Consider the following 18,195-nt stretch of genomic DNA (forward strand, 5'->3'; position numbering starts at 1 on the left):
TAGCTCTCTTCCAGGAGGTGACTCAGGAATCTAAGCTCCATCTTATGCTGCCACCATCTTTTTTTTTTTTTCTTGAGACAGATTCTTCTTCGTTGCCCAGGCTGGAGTGCAGTGGCACAATCCCAATCTCTCTGCAACCTCTGCCTCCCAGGTTCAAGTGATTCTCCTGCCTCAGCCTCCTGAATAGCTGGGATTACAGGCACGTGCCTCCACACCCGGCTAATTTTTGTATTTTTAGTAGAGATGGGGTTTCACCATGTTGGTCAGGCTGGTCTCGAACTCCTGACCTCGTGACTTCACCTGCCTCAGCCTCCCAAAGTGCTGGGATTACAGGCGTGAGTCATGGTGTCCGGCCTCTCTGTCACCATCTTAAACACATGGGCATCCACATTGTCACAGAAGGGGAAGAGGGAGGATGGACAGGCTTTCATGCCAAGCCCAGAAGCAGCTTGTATCTCTCCCACCACATTCCGAGGTGCAAACCCAGTCATCTGGCACCACCTAAGTACAATGGAATTTGAAAAATGCAATCTCCCAGTTTGCTAGAAGAGAAAACAGGATTGATATTTAGCCATCCCCTGCCATAGGTGATTTTTCTTCAGTCTATTTAAACTTTGAGTGTGCTAAATAAGCAAAGATAACGAATTAAAAAAAAAGAAAAAGCTAAATAAGAGCTTTGTACATCTGATAAAATTAGACCTTTGATTGGACACAGTTTCCCCAAATGGCAGACCAAATGGAGCTAAATCAGGGTGGAACATCCAATATGTAGACCTCAAAGTTACATTTTATTCCAACATGTGTAGACGCCGCATGTTGCAGGAGCTGCCTTACCCAAAGAGCATCCCAAGATACGGAATCCCCTTGCAACACTATGGCGATTGGGCCTCAAGGCTGGTGTATCCATTGGGCTCCGGCTGAGGAAGGAGGGACAAGCCACTCCTGAAAATTATTCTACAACTGTGTTATCCCCTAGTGAAATTAGGATGAGAGAGGGATGGAGCACTGTCCAGTGAAGTGGGGGTCCACAACCATTCTTAGCAGGGTGGGGACCCTAATAGGAACCAGATCACACTGTGCACCTCTGCATACACCATGTGCCCATGCTGTGTTCCCACCCCAGGGAAGGCCACCAGCATCCACCTTTTTCCCCAAGCCAGACTCCTTTCTCTCCTACCTCCTGCTAAACAAAGTCACAACCCTGCCTCCCCCACCTCCCAGCTGTCTCTCCAGGGCATCCCACTTTCTTAATTTCAATGAATTCTTTCGAAGCCTGTGCTTATCAGCCAGTGCATACTTCAAGAATTCGCTCTAGAAATATGTCTGTGTGCATAAACACCTTAAAACATGTGCATTCTGTTTTCAAAGTAGTACAATGAGAGGCTGATGAGCTTAGCTACAGAAGTAGTAAGATATCCTATCTGTCCTCTCATGACTCCATGACCCAGCAGGCAAATTTTAATATAGAAAATCAGCAGAAGAGAAGCCTTGCTGTCAGAGAAGACAACCTTGATCTACTCCTGTATTAGTACGTCAGGATAAATAACACACCTCATAGATCAGCTCATGTCATCCGTCTTTAAAATCCCAAATATATCTGAAGTTCCCATTGCCTTTAGATTAAACCTCAGAATCCCTGGTGTGACCACCAAGGCCCCATGTAATTGGTTTCTTGCTTGTTCGTCCAGCCTCACCTTTCTCCATTGCCCCTTCTCCCGGATGCCCCCAGCCTCACCATTCTCCATTGCCCCTTCTCCCGGATGCCCCCAGCCTCACCTTTCTCCATTGCCCCTTCTCCCGGATGCCCCCAGCCTTGCCTTTCTCCATTGCCCCTTCTCCTGGATGCATGCTACAGCCAGCCAAGCATTACCACGTGCGGTTCCCAAAATGGGCTCCTGCTCCATCCTCTGCCTCAAACTCCTGCCCTCTCCCCTCTCCCTCCTCCCCAGGTGACATCCCACTTGTCTCCAACAGGACAACAAAAGGAATGTTCCTCTGTTGCGACTCCAGAAGGAATGACTGGAACATGATACCATTCATACAGAAGGGGGAATCTGACTAGACGTAGCATCATAGCTCCAGGTCATTGTTTGGCAGAGATTCCAGTCAAAGTATTGTTATCAGGAGAAATATGCCTTCCCTCATGCAGACTAGACTGGGGGTTCAGCCAGAGAAGCACCCAGCGTGGCCCCCAAGTCTTCTTGTATGCATTTGAAAAGCACCCACAGCCATGCATTGCAGGTGGAGACAGACCTCCCTGACATGGAGGTACCCACAGGCACCTCGTCCTCATTCCTCCCTCTGACCCCATCTCAGCCTTCTCTCCAGAGAAGTCATCAGAAGCCAGGGTAGGCAGTCTTGCCATGTTGCTCAGGCTGGTTTCGAACTCTTAGGATCAAACAATCCTTCTGCCCCAGTCTCCTGAGTAGCTGGGATTACAGGTGAGGGTCACCATGCCCAGCTGGACAGACACTAGTGACACTGGACTGGCAGAATTTGTAGCTTCTTGAGAAAGCCTTAGGACTGGCGCGAATCAGTTATTCCGTGGGGGAGCTTCTGAGCTGAAGGAGAATGCATGAATGCCAGGCAGTAAGGTTTAAAAAGGATGTAGAATGGCCACAGGGAGGACTGAAGGAATGAGAGCGCTCTCAAGGTGTAGTCAGTGAGTCCTCCACAGATGCCCCAAAGAGGAGATTCAGAGGTGACAAATGCATCCGCACTCAACAAAAGGCACCAGAGGACTGCCGATGGGTTCCCTAAAACAAGTGTGTGACCTCAAGCCCAGGGCTGCCTGCAGGTTCTGCACCTGGGGTGAGAGTGATCAGGGAGCAGGTGCAAGGCAGATTCCTGATGGTCTGGAGGGCTGGGTGTTCCCTCATCCCTGTTAGGAAAAGGAGAGGGGTTCCTAAGTCAGGTGAGGGGGTTTTTTGGGAAGTACTTGCAGAATGTGATGTGGCCCTTGGAATCTGGAGGACCCAGAGAGAGAGGGTGCCTGATCTCAGTCTGTCTGTAGCATTCTGAAAACGAAAGTCTGACCTAAGGCCCCCTTGGGTGTAGGGTGAGAGAACAAAGTGTGAGCAGCCTGCTTTCCCAGAGTTCAGAGGAGTGAGCGCGTGCTCCCCATGAACCAGAGTGGATGCTGCAGAAGGTTATGAGGCTTGAGCTGTCTTGAAAGGGTCTCTCCCAAAAGGTCCACCAGCAGCCAGAAGTGACCACAAATGAAGAGACTGTGAAGGGTGGATCTCCAAAAGCAGAAGCTGGGAGGAGCAATCAAAATGGCAGGCCCATGGGGCATCACCTGCATGATTGCACCCATGAACCATGCAGGAGGCATCACCTGCACCATTGCACCTGTGGGCCATGCAGTGGATGTCACCTGCACCCCTGCAGCCATGAGCCATGCAGAGGGCATCACCTGCACCATTGCAACAATGAGCCATGCAGAGGGCACCACCTGCACCTTTGCACCCGTGAGCCATGCAGAGGGCATCACTTGCACCATTGCACCTGGGAACCATGCAGAAGGCATCACCTGCACCTCTGCACCCACGAGCCATGCAGTGGGTGTCACCTGCACCCATGAGCCATGCAGGGGGCATCACCTGCACCTCTGTACCCATGAACTGTGCAGTGAGCAGGGGACTCCAAGGTGGTTCCCCAGAGGAACGTTTTCACAGAACTCACCATAATCAGAGCTAGCGTTTGGGTACTGTCTCTCCTTCCTACACTTTGTCTCCCCATTCTTCCTCTACCTCCCCATGGAGACCAGGCCAGTCTAGGGGATGGGAGATGAGTTTAGGGTGAGAGACAAATCCTGAAGCAGCAGCTAGCTCTGCTATCTCCCCACTGCGGGTTTCCAAGACCAATGCAGGTCGATGCTGGACAGAGGGCAAGAAGCTTTAAATGGGAGACCTGAGAGCTTTCATATCAGATTAATCTAGACTTTTTTTTTAACCCTAAAAAACTGAGACTGCTTATTAAGACCTAAACCTGGTTAGGAAAGCTATGAATTGAAGATATATATATATGTGGGTGAGTTGAGGTGATGACAAGGAAGCATCAGTTTTTTATTTTTGCTTACCCTGCACCAAGTCTAGCTCATTTGATGAACCAGTGATGTCAGCCACACTGGAGCCATATTCCCCATCATGGAAACCTTGGACCCATACACAGATAAGAAAGCTTTCAGAATTCTTGTGGGCTTTGCATAAACTAAAATTTTGGCCAGAAAACAGACACAAAGCTGCATCCTAAATTGGTCTAACCTTTCTTAAAGTTAGCCATCCTGAGAAAAGGGGACCACTCTAGTGTCGACTCTCCTGAAGCTCCCAGGGCTGCTTAGGCAGGATTCATGATCCTGCTCAGTGAGCACTCATCTTTTCACATGGAGCCTGGCATCACCCTGCACTGGCTTCAGGGGAGGTAAGGGCAGCCACAGCCAGGCAACCCAAGGGCTTCTGCACTGACATCCCGGGAATTCATTCTGCCTTACTGGTGAGGGCTGTTGATTCCAGGCACAGACCCAAGAATTGGAAAATGTCAGGCTCTGCTCGGCAAGTCCCTTCTGTGATTGAGAGAAATGGATGAGTTTGAGGGGAATACAAATGCAGGAAGCACTTAAAATGACTGAATAAACCCACAAGCCTTTTTGCAACCTTTTAGAGGGAGCAGATAAAGAGTAAGGTGGGGAAAATTCCTTCTAGGAGTCTCACCCTCAAGTGCGGGAGACGTTACTTTTCTGTGCAAATGAATACTTCAATATTTCTCCCACTTGACTTTTTTTCTTCTTCTTCCTTTTTTTTAAAGGTGGAAGTGTGTGTGCGGTGTGTGTGTGTGTGTGGGTGTGTGTGTGTGTGTGAGAGAGAGAGACAGAGAGAGAGAGAGAGAGAGACGGTATATTAGTTTTCTAGGGCTGCTGTAACTAATTACTACAAACTATGTGGTTACAACAACAGAAATTTATTCTTGAAGTTCTGGAACCTAGAACTCCAAAAATCAAAGTTTCAGCAGGGTCGCGTTCTCTTTCTGAAGGTTCTAGGGAAAACTGCTCTTCTCGATCTAGTGGCTCCAGGCATCCCTTGGCTTGTGGCAGCCTCACTCTAATCTCTGCCTTCATTTTCCCATGACCCTCTCCTCTGTGTGCCCATATCATCTCTTCCTCTGTCTCTTATACCAATACTTGTCATTGGATTCAGAGTCAACCTAAATAATCCAGGATGATCTCATCTTGAGATCCTTAATTACATCCACAAAGACCCTTTTTCCAAATAAAATTACAGTCAGATTCCTAGTGGATGTGCTTTTTGTTGGGGAGGAGAACACCATTCAACCCACTGCAGAAGACCAAAAGACAGAAATGAAATGATAAATTGTTTAGGGTCTGGGAATAAGGAACTGGGGTTCATGGGAAAGCTCTTCCATTTGAGGGGTACATATCCAGCCCCTCCTTGTCTCCACACGGCATGCCCCAGTGGGGGTCTCCATACCATTGCCTCTCTTGGAATCTCTGGTCTGGGTCACATGGGGACATTGGGATCAAAAGGAGAGAGCTGTGCTCTCCCAGGGCTTTGTACGAAGACCATGCCTCTTTTCAGTGGCACACAACAAGAGCATCAGTGTGAGCAAGGAGTCAGAAAGGACTTATCTTTCTTGAAATTAAAAAAAAATCAATTAACTATAAGGAAGGCAAAGCCTGCTTCTCCAGGACCAACTCTTTAAATGGATACTACTCTCTTAAGGATAATTAAAAGTCCTTTGTAAATTTTGAAGAGCTATAGAAACATGAGATTTCTTCATATCATCATCATTAATCCAAGGAAATAAACCCTAACAACAGCAAGTACCTTCTGTACACTGAGCACGTTCCACATACTGCACGTGGACATGCGCCACGCCACACATTTTACTCCTCCCAAAGCCTCAGTTAGTCTCATGTCTCATTTTCCTTTTTTCCTTTTTTTTTTTTTTTTTTTTTTTGGACAGGGTCTCACTCTGTCATCTAGGCTGGAGTACAGTGGTGCAATCATGGGTCACTGTGCAGCTGTGACTTCTTGGGCTCAGGTGATTCTCCCACCTCAGCCTCCCCAAGTAGCTGGGACCACAGGTATGCACCACCACACTCAGCCAATTTTTTGTTTTTGTTTTTTGTAAAGGTTATGCCATGTTGCCCAGGCTGGTCTCAAACTCTTGGGCTGAAGCGATCCTCCCACCTCTACCTATCAAAATGTTGGGATTACAGGTGTGAGCCAATGCACCCAGCCTCAGTTTCCTTATTTTTTAAATGGAAATGAAAATACCTCCTTCTCCAGTTGTTCTGAAAATCACATAAGTAAAACAGCTTGTCCAAGGTCATACAGCCAGGGAGTGATTCAAATCCAAATTTTTCTGATTCCAGAACTGCTAAACTGAAATCCAGTGTGACTTTTTTAAAGGGGCAGTTTGTGTGACTTTTTTAAAGGGGCAGTTTCTGCTGGGGGGATACTTTTTTGCACTCTTGGGAATTGTCTTCTCCCCCTTCAGATTCTTCACCTGTCTATCTTTTAGAAAAATGAGGGACAGGTGGATCTTCAGGGGATTAGACTTGGTGTGGAGCAGCCGATTCTGGGCTGAGCAACTGGGCATTCTCTGATTTTCTGATCCCAAGTCTCTAAGCCATGGTTCTGCTGTACCTCAAACAGGCTTGTAGAAAACCGCAGGACTTTGGGCACTGGGCTGCTCTTCTGCAGGAATGTATGGAAACCCGGGTAGAGGAAGGATGCCTTCATGGAGGTTCAGCCTGGCTGGGGAGAGAGAAATCCAAGCATAAACAAAAGAGTGTAACATCGAGTGTTGGTAGGAGAGCAAACTGTAAGTAACAGGGTGCAGGGAAGTGGACAACGGGAAGGATGTGCTTTGTTCACGTCACAGCTCCGGTCCACCCACCTCCACGAAGCTGACTTCACGCCTGCTGCTGGCCCCCTTTCTGACGGCAGGAGGCAGGCTGACATCCTGTCTCCTTTTGCCAGGAATCTCAGCCAGTGACTCTAGGGTGGGACTGTGAGCACCTGGAAGAGTGAAGAGTGGTTCCATGGATCTGCCTGACACTCGGGTGTCCCAGACTCCTCTGCCCTTCAAGGCTCACATGCTCAATAATGCCCTGAAAACAGTGGTGCAAGCCCTGCACTCCTGGGACTCCCTCAGGAATGTTGTCCTCACTGTGAGGGTCACCTCATCAGCCATCTGGCTCTCTGCCCAAGCTTGAACACTGCGCTACTTGTTCTAATTATAGACTGTAATGGTTAATGGAGTTTTGATGAAAGCTTGGGGATAACAGGAGGTTTGGCTACTCTTGGAGTCCAGGGGTCAAACCTTCCTCAAGGTCTCCACTGCACACCATTCTCTATGGTCACAGTGAAGCCAACTCGGATCCCAACGAACCGTGTCTCTGCAACTTTGAGTCCAGGCAGGTATTTTCTGAGGCTCCCATAGAAGAAGAAAAAACAGCTGTTTCCAGGAAAAAAGTCATGTGAGACTTGCAACTCTGCCCTCAATGAAGACATTTCAATTACACAAAATGTGTATATTGTTGTCTTAAACCACTCTATTCCAGAAGATGGTCTGGGATATACATGTTTCGTAACCAAAAGGTTTATTGAAGTTTTATTCTGTGATTAATGATGCTGTCCCCTGTCTCTAGAGAAACAGAAACATAATAGGGAGGTTTGGAAAGGGCAGGTCCGTCCTAAATTGATATTCTTTAGGGAAAAAAAAATAAAAAGAACTAGAGCCATAAGCAAAGAGTAAATGGATGGAAAGAAAGAAGAATGGAGGGAGGGGGAAGGAAATAAGAAGGGGAGGAGAAAGCCTTGTTAGATGCTGGCTTTGCAAACCATTAGCTGCCGGCTTAGTTACAACTCCTTAAAGCCCCGGTCCCTTCATCTGCTTGGGGACAGATTAGCAAAAAAGAAAAACTTCGCCCCTGAGAAGTACAAATTCTCTGTGAGATCTTTGAGGTATCTGAGTAAGGTTAAAAGGAATGTTTCTCTCTAAAAACTCCTTAATCCCTTTAAGACATGGAGTGTTCCCTGCACCAGGTGGCTGGTTGTACCCGATACAGTGGCGTAGACCTCAGAGTTAACTATTCCTCATCATGAGTAATTTTTTTTAAATTAAGAATTTAAGGCATGCAATGATCCAGTTACGATGATTTTCTCTTAAAGATAATATCCCTTAAAATAGCATAACAAATTAGGAATCCAATTTGTAGCAAGATTTTTAAAAATTAAACTCCAGCACTCAAAGTTAGCATCTCCTTACATTAAACTATCAAATGTGACTCAGCTTAATCTTGGCTCGCTGGTTTACATTATTATCCCAAATGTTTAGATCTGTAATTTCTTAGCAGTACCATTTCTTTGAGGCTCTACAGATTTCTATGTTTAAGAAAAGAATGAAAGGAAAAGGGAAGTGAAGGAAAGGGAAGGGCAAGAGGGGAAAAAAGAGAAGGGAAAGAAAAGGAAAGAGAAAAGAAAAAGCAGAAAAGAAGGGAGAAACAAAAAGAAAAGAAAAAAGCCTCTTGATTTAGTAGGGTGCTATGTTACTTCTGCTTCCAAGTCCTACCAATTAGCTCCAGCACATGGCTTTTCTTGGCAGCTTTCTGCTTCCCATCCCAGATGGTATGGAAAAGTCTGGCTGCTGACTTTCTGGCTCTTCTTTCCTACTTCCTCTCTGCACAGCTAATTTAAGAAAGTCTACACGATACCAGGACAACTGTCAGCCCTGCCTCATTTCCCCTGCCTCTGCCTTCTCCAGCCACCCACAGCCACGGCTGCCCTCCTCTAGCACCTGAGCCTGATTTGACAGCAACAGGAAATAAATCAGCGTCCTCAACCACATGGGGTGGAATTCAGCTGTACCCCCCTCCCTATGAGGATCCAGTGACCCACATATACTTCTGGGCTCCTGCAAGCTCCAGCTGCCCTTGGGCATTTTCTTTGCTGCCAACCATATCCGAGTGCTAGTCAACAAGGCAAGACCTGCAGGCTTACACAGCTCACGCTTGAGCACGCCTCGCCCTTCCAATGTGGGTCCACTCCATGGACCTAGGCTACTACATGGCCCTGAGTACCTCCTCAATCACCCTAGGCAGGGCAGTCCTAGCATCTACACTTGATAGCCATATCCTGGTTCTTCCCACCTCACGCCATGGGGTCCGCTCATTTCTCAATGCCTACTGAGGAGTAGGCAGGATTTAACAGGCCATATGTGGACCCAACTATGATTATAGGCCCTGCTGGGGCCAGCATCTCTGCCTGGACACACTCCTAATCCACACACTCACTTCCTGCACTTGGCTTTTGGAATGCATGTGTAAGCAATGAGACAGGAACTCCCTACTGATGGCTGATGTGACAGAACCCCACTGCTGCCAGCGAAGAGCCGGGCACCCTGTGGTTGCTCGGTGCCCAAAACTAACAGCTGCAATTGGGCCAGGAGTAGAACCTGCTCAGGTCAAAGGAGCCTTTGTGAAGCACAGCTCTGACCCATCGCTCCCCTGCTCCATGATTTCTGATGCTTTCTTATTGCCTGCAAAAAAGCTTGACCCACAAATTCCCTTACAATCTGGTTTTGGGGTTTTCCAGCTTCACTTCCCAGTGCACCCCTACACAAGTCCTCCTCCAGCCACCCAGAGACTAGCCACCATTCCTCACACACACCAGGAAGTTCGGTAGCTTTGGGCCCTTGTTCATCTCCATGCACTCCCAGAATCCTGTTCCTGTGTCTTAGCACATTTTATTGTAATTAGCTGTTTACCTGCCGGTCTGTCCACTGGATTTTTCATGTCCTCAAAACACGTTCATTCTCTTATTCCTCTTTCCATTGCCAATATCTGCAATGTAGTGGGATCACTGTAAGCCTTCAATGCATATTTGTTGTTAAAAAGTTGGTCCAGAAAGTTGATGACCCACATCAAAGATGAGGGCTCAGGGTGTGAACCATGGTCAGGAATGAACACGGGGACACAAGCTCAGAAAGTCATAAGGAAGCCCAGAATCACATTTGGCTACAGAAATCACGGAGGGCCTCATCAAGAAAATCACGTTTGCATTGTGTCCTGGAGGACGATGGGATTTCAACAGGTAGAGATGTGGAGGGTATTACTGTAGCAGAACTTTTTAAGAAAAAGCAGAGAAGTAGGAAAAGGCCGAGAATGTTCAGGAAAAATTGGGTACAGTTTTCCTAGAACATGGTTTAAGTGAAAGTGCGGTGGAGCAGGTGCCAGAAAGGCAGCAGGGGCCAGATCCTTGCCAGCGGCAATGCCAGGCTCAGCACCACGAGTGTTTTCAGATGCCCTGGTAAACCGTGGGCGGCAGTCTCTGCTGTGAAAGGGTTGGGGAGTGATGTAACGATTCAGGCTGGGCTGTCACTTCTGCCTTTGCCAGGAAAGTTATTAGAGTGAGGTTGCTAATGTGGCAGTCACAGGGGTGAGCTCACTGACGCACGAGTGAATTGAACATCCGGGAGGGACCAGGGAAGCCACCTTCACTATCACTCATTGCCAAACCGTAAACGGGGCCACGGATCTAACTGCTTCAGTTTCACTTCTTGGTGTTGTTTAGATACTGCCTGATAGAGAAAGCAGAGGAAAGTGTTCAAAAGCTGAAAGACGAAGACAATGGCTATGCCTTGGTCCTGGCAGCAAATGCGAGCAAGCTCAAAGGTGGGTGGGATGTCATTGAGTTAGTCCTCAGTGTGAGTGGAAAGGCTGTGCCCAGGCAGCCGGGCTAAGGTGCTTCCTTAGCAGGGACCCAAGGGCCGGGCTTTCAAAGGCCCCTCTTCCGGAGGCTGAGGATCGGTCTGTCCTACAGCCCTGTGCTTCCAGCCTCTTCCTCGTTCCTGTCAGTGTCTGCAGAAGCTCAGGGAAAGAAGGAGCCCGGGCTCCCGTAATAAAAGCGCTCACTGAGAGGCAGACGGCACGCAAATAGGGCTGCTGCCTACTTCGTTCTTCTAACTCCTTCCCTTCCCCACCCTTCACTTTTCTTCTTCCCTTAGTTCAGTCTCAAATACGATTGTGAATACAGAGCTCCAAACCATGCCTTTTTCAAGTGATTTGCCTTGACCTTGAGCATCCAGGGCAGAGCAGATCCCGATCCCATCACCCAGAGCTCCCCTACTTTCCCCAAGCCTCACTCATCACAGCTGTTAGTTATGTGGTCCCCGTGGCCTCCCATCTAATGCCTGTACCTCCTCTGCAGACCAAACTGGGCAGGGGCTGGGCAGAGCTTGTTTTCTGGGTCCCCACTCCTGATTAGTGTGGCCTTCAGGCACTGGTGCTCCAGTTTTATGGACCAGGGTGGAAAGCAGGCAGAAGCATGTAGGCATTTGCATAAAGCTCTGGACATAGAACACTCAGCGCCGCTATTCTGGGGTCTAGGACAAAGCCTGCCCCACCATGAGCAGTCCCAGGTAGCAAAATGGCAGGGTGGTGCCTCACTCCATCCTGTTTTATTCCCAGCTGGGTTTTGAAGCCCCAGCTGCAGCCAGTTTGATGTGATTGAAACAGAGCTTCAGGGAGGAGAAAGGAGGCAGAGGACTAAATATCCTAGAATATTTATTCCATTAAGTTCTTTCAATGAGGGGGAAAAAAAAACAACAAAATTATTTTTCCATTTTAAAAAAGAAAAAGACAAACCCAGCAGGAGATTAAGAAAATGAATGAAAGGCTTATTAGTCAGGGAAGTATTTTGTTTACTCCCTGCAGGCTGCATTCCACAATTACTACTTTTCTTCTATTAACAAAAAAACCCTGGTCAAATGATAGGATGAATTGTCTGCCTGAGCCTCGGAAGGATTTACTGAGGCAAAATCTCAAAAAAAGAATGTGTGGCAGAGTGCTGCTTCTTCCAGTAACACTGTAGGTGGCAGGTAATTTCAAGGGCTGATCCTACCGCCCAAGACAAAGCATTTGGGATATCACAGCCTCCCTCCATCGAAAGGAAAATAATGCAGACAGATTAAAAAACAACAGCAACCACAACACTGGATTTTGACCCTTAAGAGCCAAAGAGAAGCTGGGCACAGTGGCTCATGACTGTAATCCCAGCACTTTGGGAGGCCGAGGTGGGTGGATCACCTGAGGTCAGGAGTGAGGATCACCTGAGGTCAGAAACCCTGTCTCTACTAAAAACACAAAAATTAGCTGGGCATGGTGGCAGGCACCTGTAATCCTAGCTACTTGGGAGGATGAGGCAGGAGAATCTTTTGAACATGGGAGGTGGAGGTTGCAGTGAGCCAGGACCATGCCACTGTACTCCATGGAGTGAGACTCCATCTCAAAAAAAATAAAAAAGAGCCAAGGAAGGATGCCTACCTTGTGAGCAGTAAGGACACACCAGCTTTGCCACTCTGGACCCAGGAGCTCCTGGGGCCACACTGTGAGGATGGCCCACCCTGGGCTCTAGAACAAGAGAACCAGACCCTCCCCAAGGCCCGCCAATCACTGCACTACCTGATCCAATCCTCACTCCAGCCCTATGGGTTAAGGAGGTACTATGAGTTTATTAGTTCATTCTCACATTGCTATACAGATCCTACCTGAGACTAAGTGATTTATAAACAAAAGAGGTTTAATTGACTTATAGTTCCACATGGCTGAGGAGGCCTCAGGAAACTTAAAATCATACAGAAGGTGAAGGGGAAGCAAGGCACGACTTACATGGCGGCAGGAGAGAGACAGCATAAGGGAAACTGGCACTTTTAAACCATTAGACCTTGTGAGAACTCCCTTATTATCATGAGAACAGCAGGGGGAAGCTGCCCTCTCTCCTCTCTGTGACCCAGTCACCTCCCACCAGGTCCCTCCCTCCAAACGTGGGGATTCCAATTCAAGATGAGATTTGGGTGGGAACACAGAGTCAAACCATATCAGTGATTATCTCCATTGTTCAGATAAGAAAACAGAAGTCCAGAGAGGTTAAATAACCTGTCCAAGCTCACACAGCTAGTAGAATTTGAAGTCAGGCCTGTCTGAAACCAAGGCTTGAGACTTTTTTCAAGCCCTGCCAGTTGCTCACTCCAGAGACTCTATCAAAAGCCAGAGCCTAAGTACGAGGGAAAAGCAGGGATACACACCATATCCTACCTACCCTTCCAGAGACATCCTAACCCTAACCCCACCTTTCCCAGAACTTCCAGGAATGATCCCCCATTCTATGGATCCATCAGTCATGGATAAGCTTTGCCCCAATATTCTGGAATATTACAGAGAAAATGGAAACATCAGGCCTCATGAATAGCAGCTAAAACAACCAAATTAATCTTCATGGCCTCTTCCTTTCCCTTCTTTTTGGTCTGTATTGGAACAGGCAGGAGGAAAAGTGAGCCTATTTACCAATAATGATGGTTTTCTTCACCTTCTCTATTCTCCTATATTCAGCTACCTGGAAGGCCAAAGGGGCGGGAAATGTCAGAAACAGAGTAAATATAAGTGGATGGCATTTTCAAATGTCTAATCATTTTTGAAAACCAGTTGCAATGTCCAATGCATAGAAATGCATAGAACTGCATGTCTTTGCGACACTGCACCACATACTTCATTCCTGGGAACATCTACCCAGAGACTGGCAAAGCTTGGTGTCACCTTAGTGACCTACTGAGCTGCCCCAAGAGGGAGAGACCTTCTCCCACATTGCACAAAATATTCACTGGCAATGGGGTGCCCAATTTTACACAAAGGATTTATGTAAGAAGGCTTCATGACTGGATTACACAAGGTCTCACACTTAGTATTTTGTTTTCATTGGTCGAAGGAGGCATGAAACAGGGTTCCCTCATTTGTGTGATTAAACCCTAGCAAGACTTCTTTGTAATCCGTCTCCTGTGTGACTTTCCAAGAGCTCTGAGGGAAGGCTCCCATGAAGCCAAATCTTTCATCGCCTGTCTTGGGCATTGGTTATACGGTGCCTGGCAGGCTTCGCACGGCAGGGCCGGTGGAAAGACAAACAGTGGTTTCTCCTTCCTGAGGGCAGTGGAGTGTCAGGATGGCTCAGTAGCCAGCTATACTTCCATGAAAGACCAAAGCCATAAAAAGTCACCTTGCCTCTGCATGCCATTCATCCCAAATGAGAAAACACAGACTCTGGGAAAACCAACTGTAGAAAAGCTCTCCAAATGCACAAAACCAAGCAAGACGCCTCCTTCTGAGCAGCCCTGTCTCGTCCGGTGGAGAGCTCAGCTGCTCCTGCCGTCCTGCACACTGCCTTTGCTTCTTTCCAGTGGAAACATACTAGGACACAGCGACGCTCTCTCCCCACTATAAATTCAAAAAATTAAAAGAGCACCAAAGAAAAGAGAATTTTGGAAAGGAAGTAAGCAGCTGTCAGAATAAATTTATATGAAACAAACACTCAAATATTGATCTACTCCCAAGATTTCCAAAACCTATCTATAAGCCCACAGTCGAATTGCTTGTGAAAGCTTTTTGCACAATAAGCGCTGAATAGGAATGTCAGTTGGCAGTAGAAAAAGATCCTTAAGGGACAAATGATGATCTACAGATAGACAGAAATAATTCACAGCACTATTTTTACTAGAACTTACCCTACGCAGCCCTCCTTGAGTCAGTTGATGAGGAAGTAGATTGCAGTATTTATTTGTGGCAGATGTATACTTTTGGTTTGCACTACATGATCTTTTTGGGAAATGCCCCTCCCCACCCTCTGTGATTTCCTGGAGCTGTTGCTCCTGGGACTTTACCACCTACGTCCAGCAGTGAGGACGGACTGTGTCCTTGTTGTCTAAGGGAGGCAGCTTCTGAGGGCGCCCCACAGCAGTCCCACCTCCTCGCGTTCACACCCTCATGGAGCCCTGGCCTGCAGTGGACCACAGCTGGTCTAAAGTGACCAATGATGGCAGAAAGGATGGTATGTGTCACTTCCGAGGTTAGGTTTTACAAGACTGAAGCCTCTACAGTGGGTTCTCCTTGTCTCTTCTTTTCTTTTCTCTTTCTCTCTTGGATATGCCATTCTGGAAAAAGCCACTTGCCATTTGAAAAGGACACTCAGGCAGCCTATGAAGAGGCCACATGGTAAGGTGCCCAACAGCCAGTGAGGAAGTGAGGCCTGAAAGCAGCCATATGGGTGAGTGTGGACGAGATCCTCCAGCCCCCATGGGCTGGAGAAGAAGACCTGGCCAACAGCTTGACTGCAGCTTTGTGAGAGGCCCTGAGCCAGGGCTACCCAACTAAGCTGCTCACAGATTCCTGACCAGAGAAATTGGTTTAGGTAATATATATGTGTATATATATATATATATATATAGAGAGAGAGAGAGAGAGAGAGAGAGGGAGAGAGAGAGAGAGAGAGATGGAGTCTCACTCTGTTGCACAGGCTGGAGTGCAGTGGAGCAATCTTGGCTCACTGCAACCTTTGCCTCCTGGGTTCAAGCGATTCTCCTGCCTCAGCCTCCCTAGAAGCTAGAATTACAGGCGCATGCTAACATATCCAGCTAATTTTTGTATTTTTAGTAGAGACAGGGTTTTACCATCTTGGCCAGGCTGGTCTTGAACTCCTGACCTCATGATTCACCTGCCTCAGACTCCCAAAGTGCTGGGATTACAGGTGTGAGCCACCATACCCGGTGGTAATACAAATTTAAGTTTCTAAGTTTTGGAGTAATTTGCTCAGCAGCAATAACTATACATTGAACAATCAGACTCTGCCGAAGCCCTAAACTCACTAAAGACTGTGATTGGCCTGGGGTGGAAACATAAGCTAAGCAGAACTCATCAGAATCCTTTTCAGGAACTGACATGGATACTAGGTGACAGAGAGTCAGGCCATCTTCTCTGGGATCATGTCTGTGGGTATAAAGTCAGCCTAGAGTGTGGCTCTCAATTAGAGGCTATACTGCCCACTAAGGGGCATTTGGAAATGTGGGGGATGTATTTAGTGGTCACAATGTATGGGGGCACTGCTGGCATTTGATACCTCAAGCCAGGGATGCTAAATATCCTGCAATGTATGGGACAGTCCCACATAACAAAGAAGTATCCATTCCACATTGTCACTAGCAGTTGGGTTATTGATGTTTGCCACCAAAAGAGCGATGACTATTTCATCATCCAACCATCCATTTATTCAAACAATATTTATTGAGCCTTTACTATGCGTAAGGCACTGGTTTAAATCCTGAGGATACATAGTTAAAAAGAATCAATCCAGAATGACAAAGAGTTAACTAGCAATTACAATACAAGATACATACTCTCCCCACTACCCTTTAATGCTCTGGAAATACAAAAGCAGAACATCAGCTCAGTCTAATGGTAGGAGGTAGTCAGGGAAGATCTCACTCAGATAAAAAAAGGAAATTGATAACTTGTAAGAGACAGTCCAGAAATGCCAGCAGAAAGAGTAGAGGAGCCTTGTTTGATAAACAAGTGACTCATTGCCCAGGCCAAAGCTTTTAATATATCCTACTTCTGGCTGTTGAGACTGAGATCACAGTGATTCAAGAATCACTTACAGGCCATTTGGGAAAACATAGATTAATAAGACAAAGAGGCATTGATCCAATAAACTGTTCCTTATAAAGCACTCGGGTCATTTTCTTTCTCTACTTCCTTATGATCGCTAGTATTTCATGGCCCGAAATAAGCCTCTATTATGAAAGGAACTCTGCTTTTTAAAAGTGATGAAGGGAGAAGATATTTTGCCCCTACCAGACTCAGGTTAGAGCGGTCAAAATCATTTTCATTTGCTCCCAACATTTTCACATTTCCTTCACCGGTACACAGGTTACAGGAGGGAACTACACACTATTAATTGGTGCTGTTGCAATCACACTGTTTCATAGCGCCAGAAGGGAAACAGACAGTCCTCAGTGTCAGGAAGGCTCTCAGTCCCCAGTGAGCACCCAAACTGGGTCTAGGGCATACGTGGAGAAAGGCATAGCCACTGAATTTTTTCCCAGGTATCTCTATATCCCCAGCGAGCTCCCCTAACCCTGAAATTCACACACCACCAATCAATCATATCATAATATCAACTGGAGGTCTATGGAGAATAAGGCGTTATTCCAGGCATATAGGAAAGCAGAGGGAAAGGGACACAGTCCTTGTTCTCAAGGAAGCTGCAATCTAATTAAGGAGATACTCGTGAAGTGACAAGAATTCACTGTCACAGAGCTGGCTGAACCACAACAGAAGACTGAATAGGAGGTGGTTCACAGATACCTGCCTGGGCCTTCCCCTGGGCCTGCAGAATGGGTAGTGTTTGATCAAGAAGAGAGAAGGAAGAATGCTTTCCCTAATGGAAATGAATAGAATTCCCTAATAGAATGCGCAGAGACAGGAGGGAGCCGCCGAAACAGCCAGACTGAGAGTCCAGAAAGCGTGTGCTGGGAAACAGAATCCAGGAGGCGGGGTGAGCCAAACTGGGGGACCAGGGAAAGGCCGGTGTCCAGCTAGCAAGCCATTGCCTCTCAGTCCCAAATCCATCCCTCTGTACCTGCTCTGTGACAAGGGAGTTCGGGTGTTTCTCCTTTGCACCAAACACAATATTCAGCTTTGTCAGTAGAGTGCTCTGGGTCTATGCAGGAGGAAGGGGCATCTCCTCCTGGGTCTAGCTTGCTGCTGTCTTCTCCTGCCTCTAGCGGCATGACTCTTATCATGGGCCCCGCCGTGTGCCCAGAGTGTGCAGTCTTCAGGTTCATGATCCAGCCCTGCCTCTTGGCCACCCATGGTGACCACCTCACTGCAATGTTCCTAATGCAGACCTGGCATGGCCCAGTATTCACTACCCTGCTGGAGAGTACCCCCTTGACACCCCACAGCCCTCCACACACTCTCCCACCAGCTTGCAGAATGGAGGTCTGTGGAGAGTAAGGCATGATTCCGGGCATATAGAAAAACAGAGGGAAAGGGACAGAGGGCCTTAGCCTCTACTCAAAACCGTTGTTCTATCCTTGCCCATATCCAACACCATTGTTTTCTCCTTGCCCAGCAACCACGGGCAATCCAGAGAACCTTTCTGTCACCCAGTGGGCTACAACCACACCTTCTCTGATGCAGTCAGAACCCCAGCCTTGAAGAGGGGTCTTCTTTAAGCTCATCCTTCCCCAGGTGCTCTCCATCAGCCTCAGGGTCACCTTCAGAGTCTTCTTTACATCTTCTCATAACTTGCCTGTTACAAGTAATCTTTATATTAAACATCCCAC

At 47.4% G+C, this 18,195-nt stretch overlaps 1 long non-coding RNA gene across 1 annotated transcript in view; it reads right to left on the reverse strand.

The window, feature by feature from the left end:
* The window catches only part of LOC116529772, a 35,806-nt gene extending 20,551 nt beyond the window's left edge, over positions 1 to 15,255 (reverse strand). The window contains exons 1-2 of the long non-coding RNA XR_004259664.1: positions 14,578 to 15,255; positions 6,669 to 6,779 (exon numbers count right to left, since the gene is read on the reverse strand). This is a non-coding gene — a long non-coding RNA (uncharacterized LOC116529772). The remainder of the gene's footprint in view (positions 1 to 6,668; positions 6,780 to 14,577) is intronic.
* Between the last annotated feature and the right edge of the window lie 2,940 nt (positions 15,256 to 18,195).

This window comes from Sapajus apella, unplaced genomic scaffold, assembly GCF_009761245.1.
Source record: "Sapajus apella isolate SASKATOON/1434 unplaced genomic scaffold, GSC_monkey_1.0 scaffold63, whole genome shotgun sequence".
Taxonomy (NCBI): domain Eukaryota; kingdom Metazoa; phylum Chordata; class Mammalia; order Primates; family Cebidae; genus Sapajus; species Sapajus apella.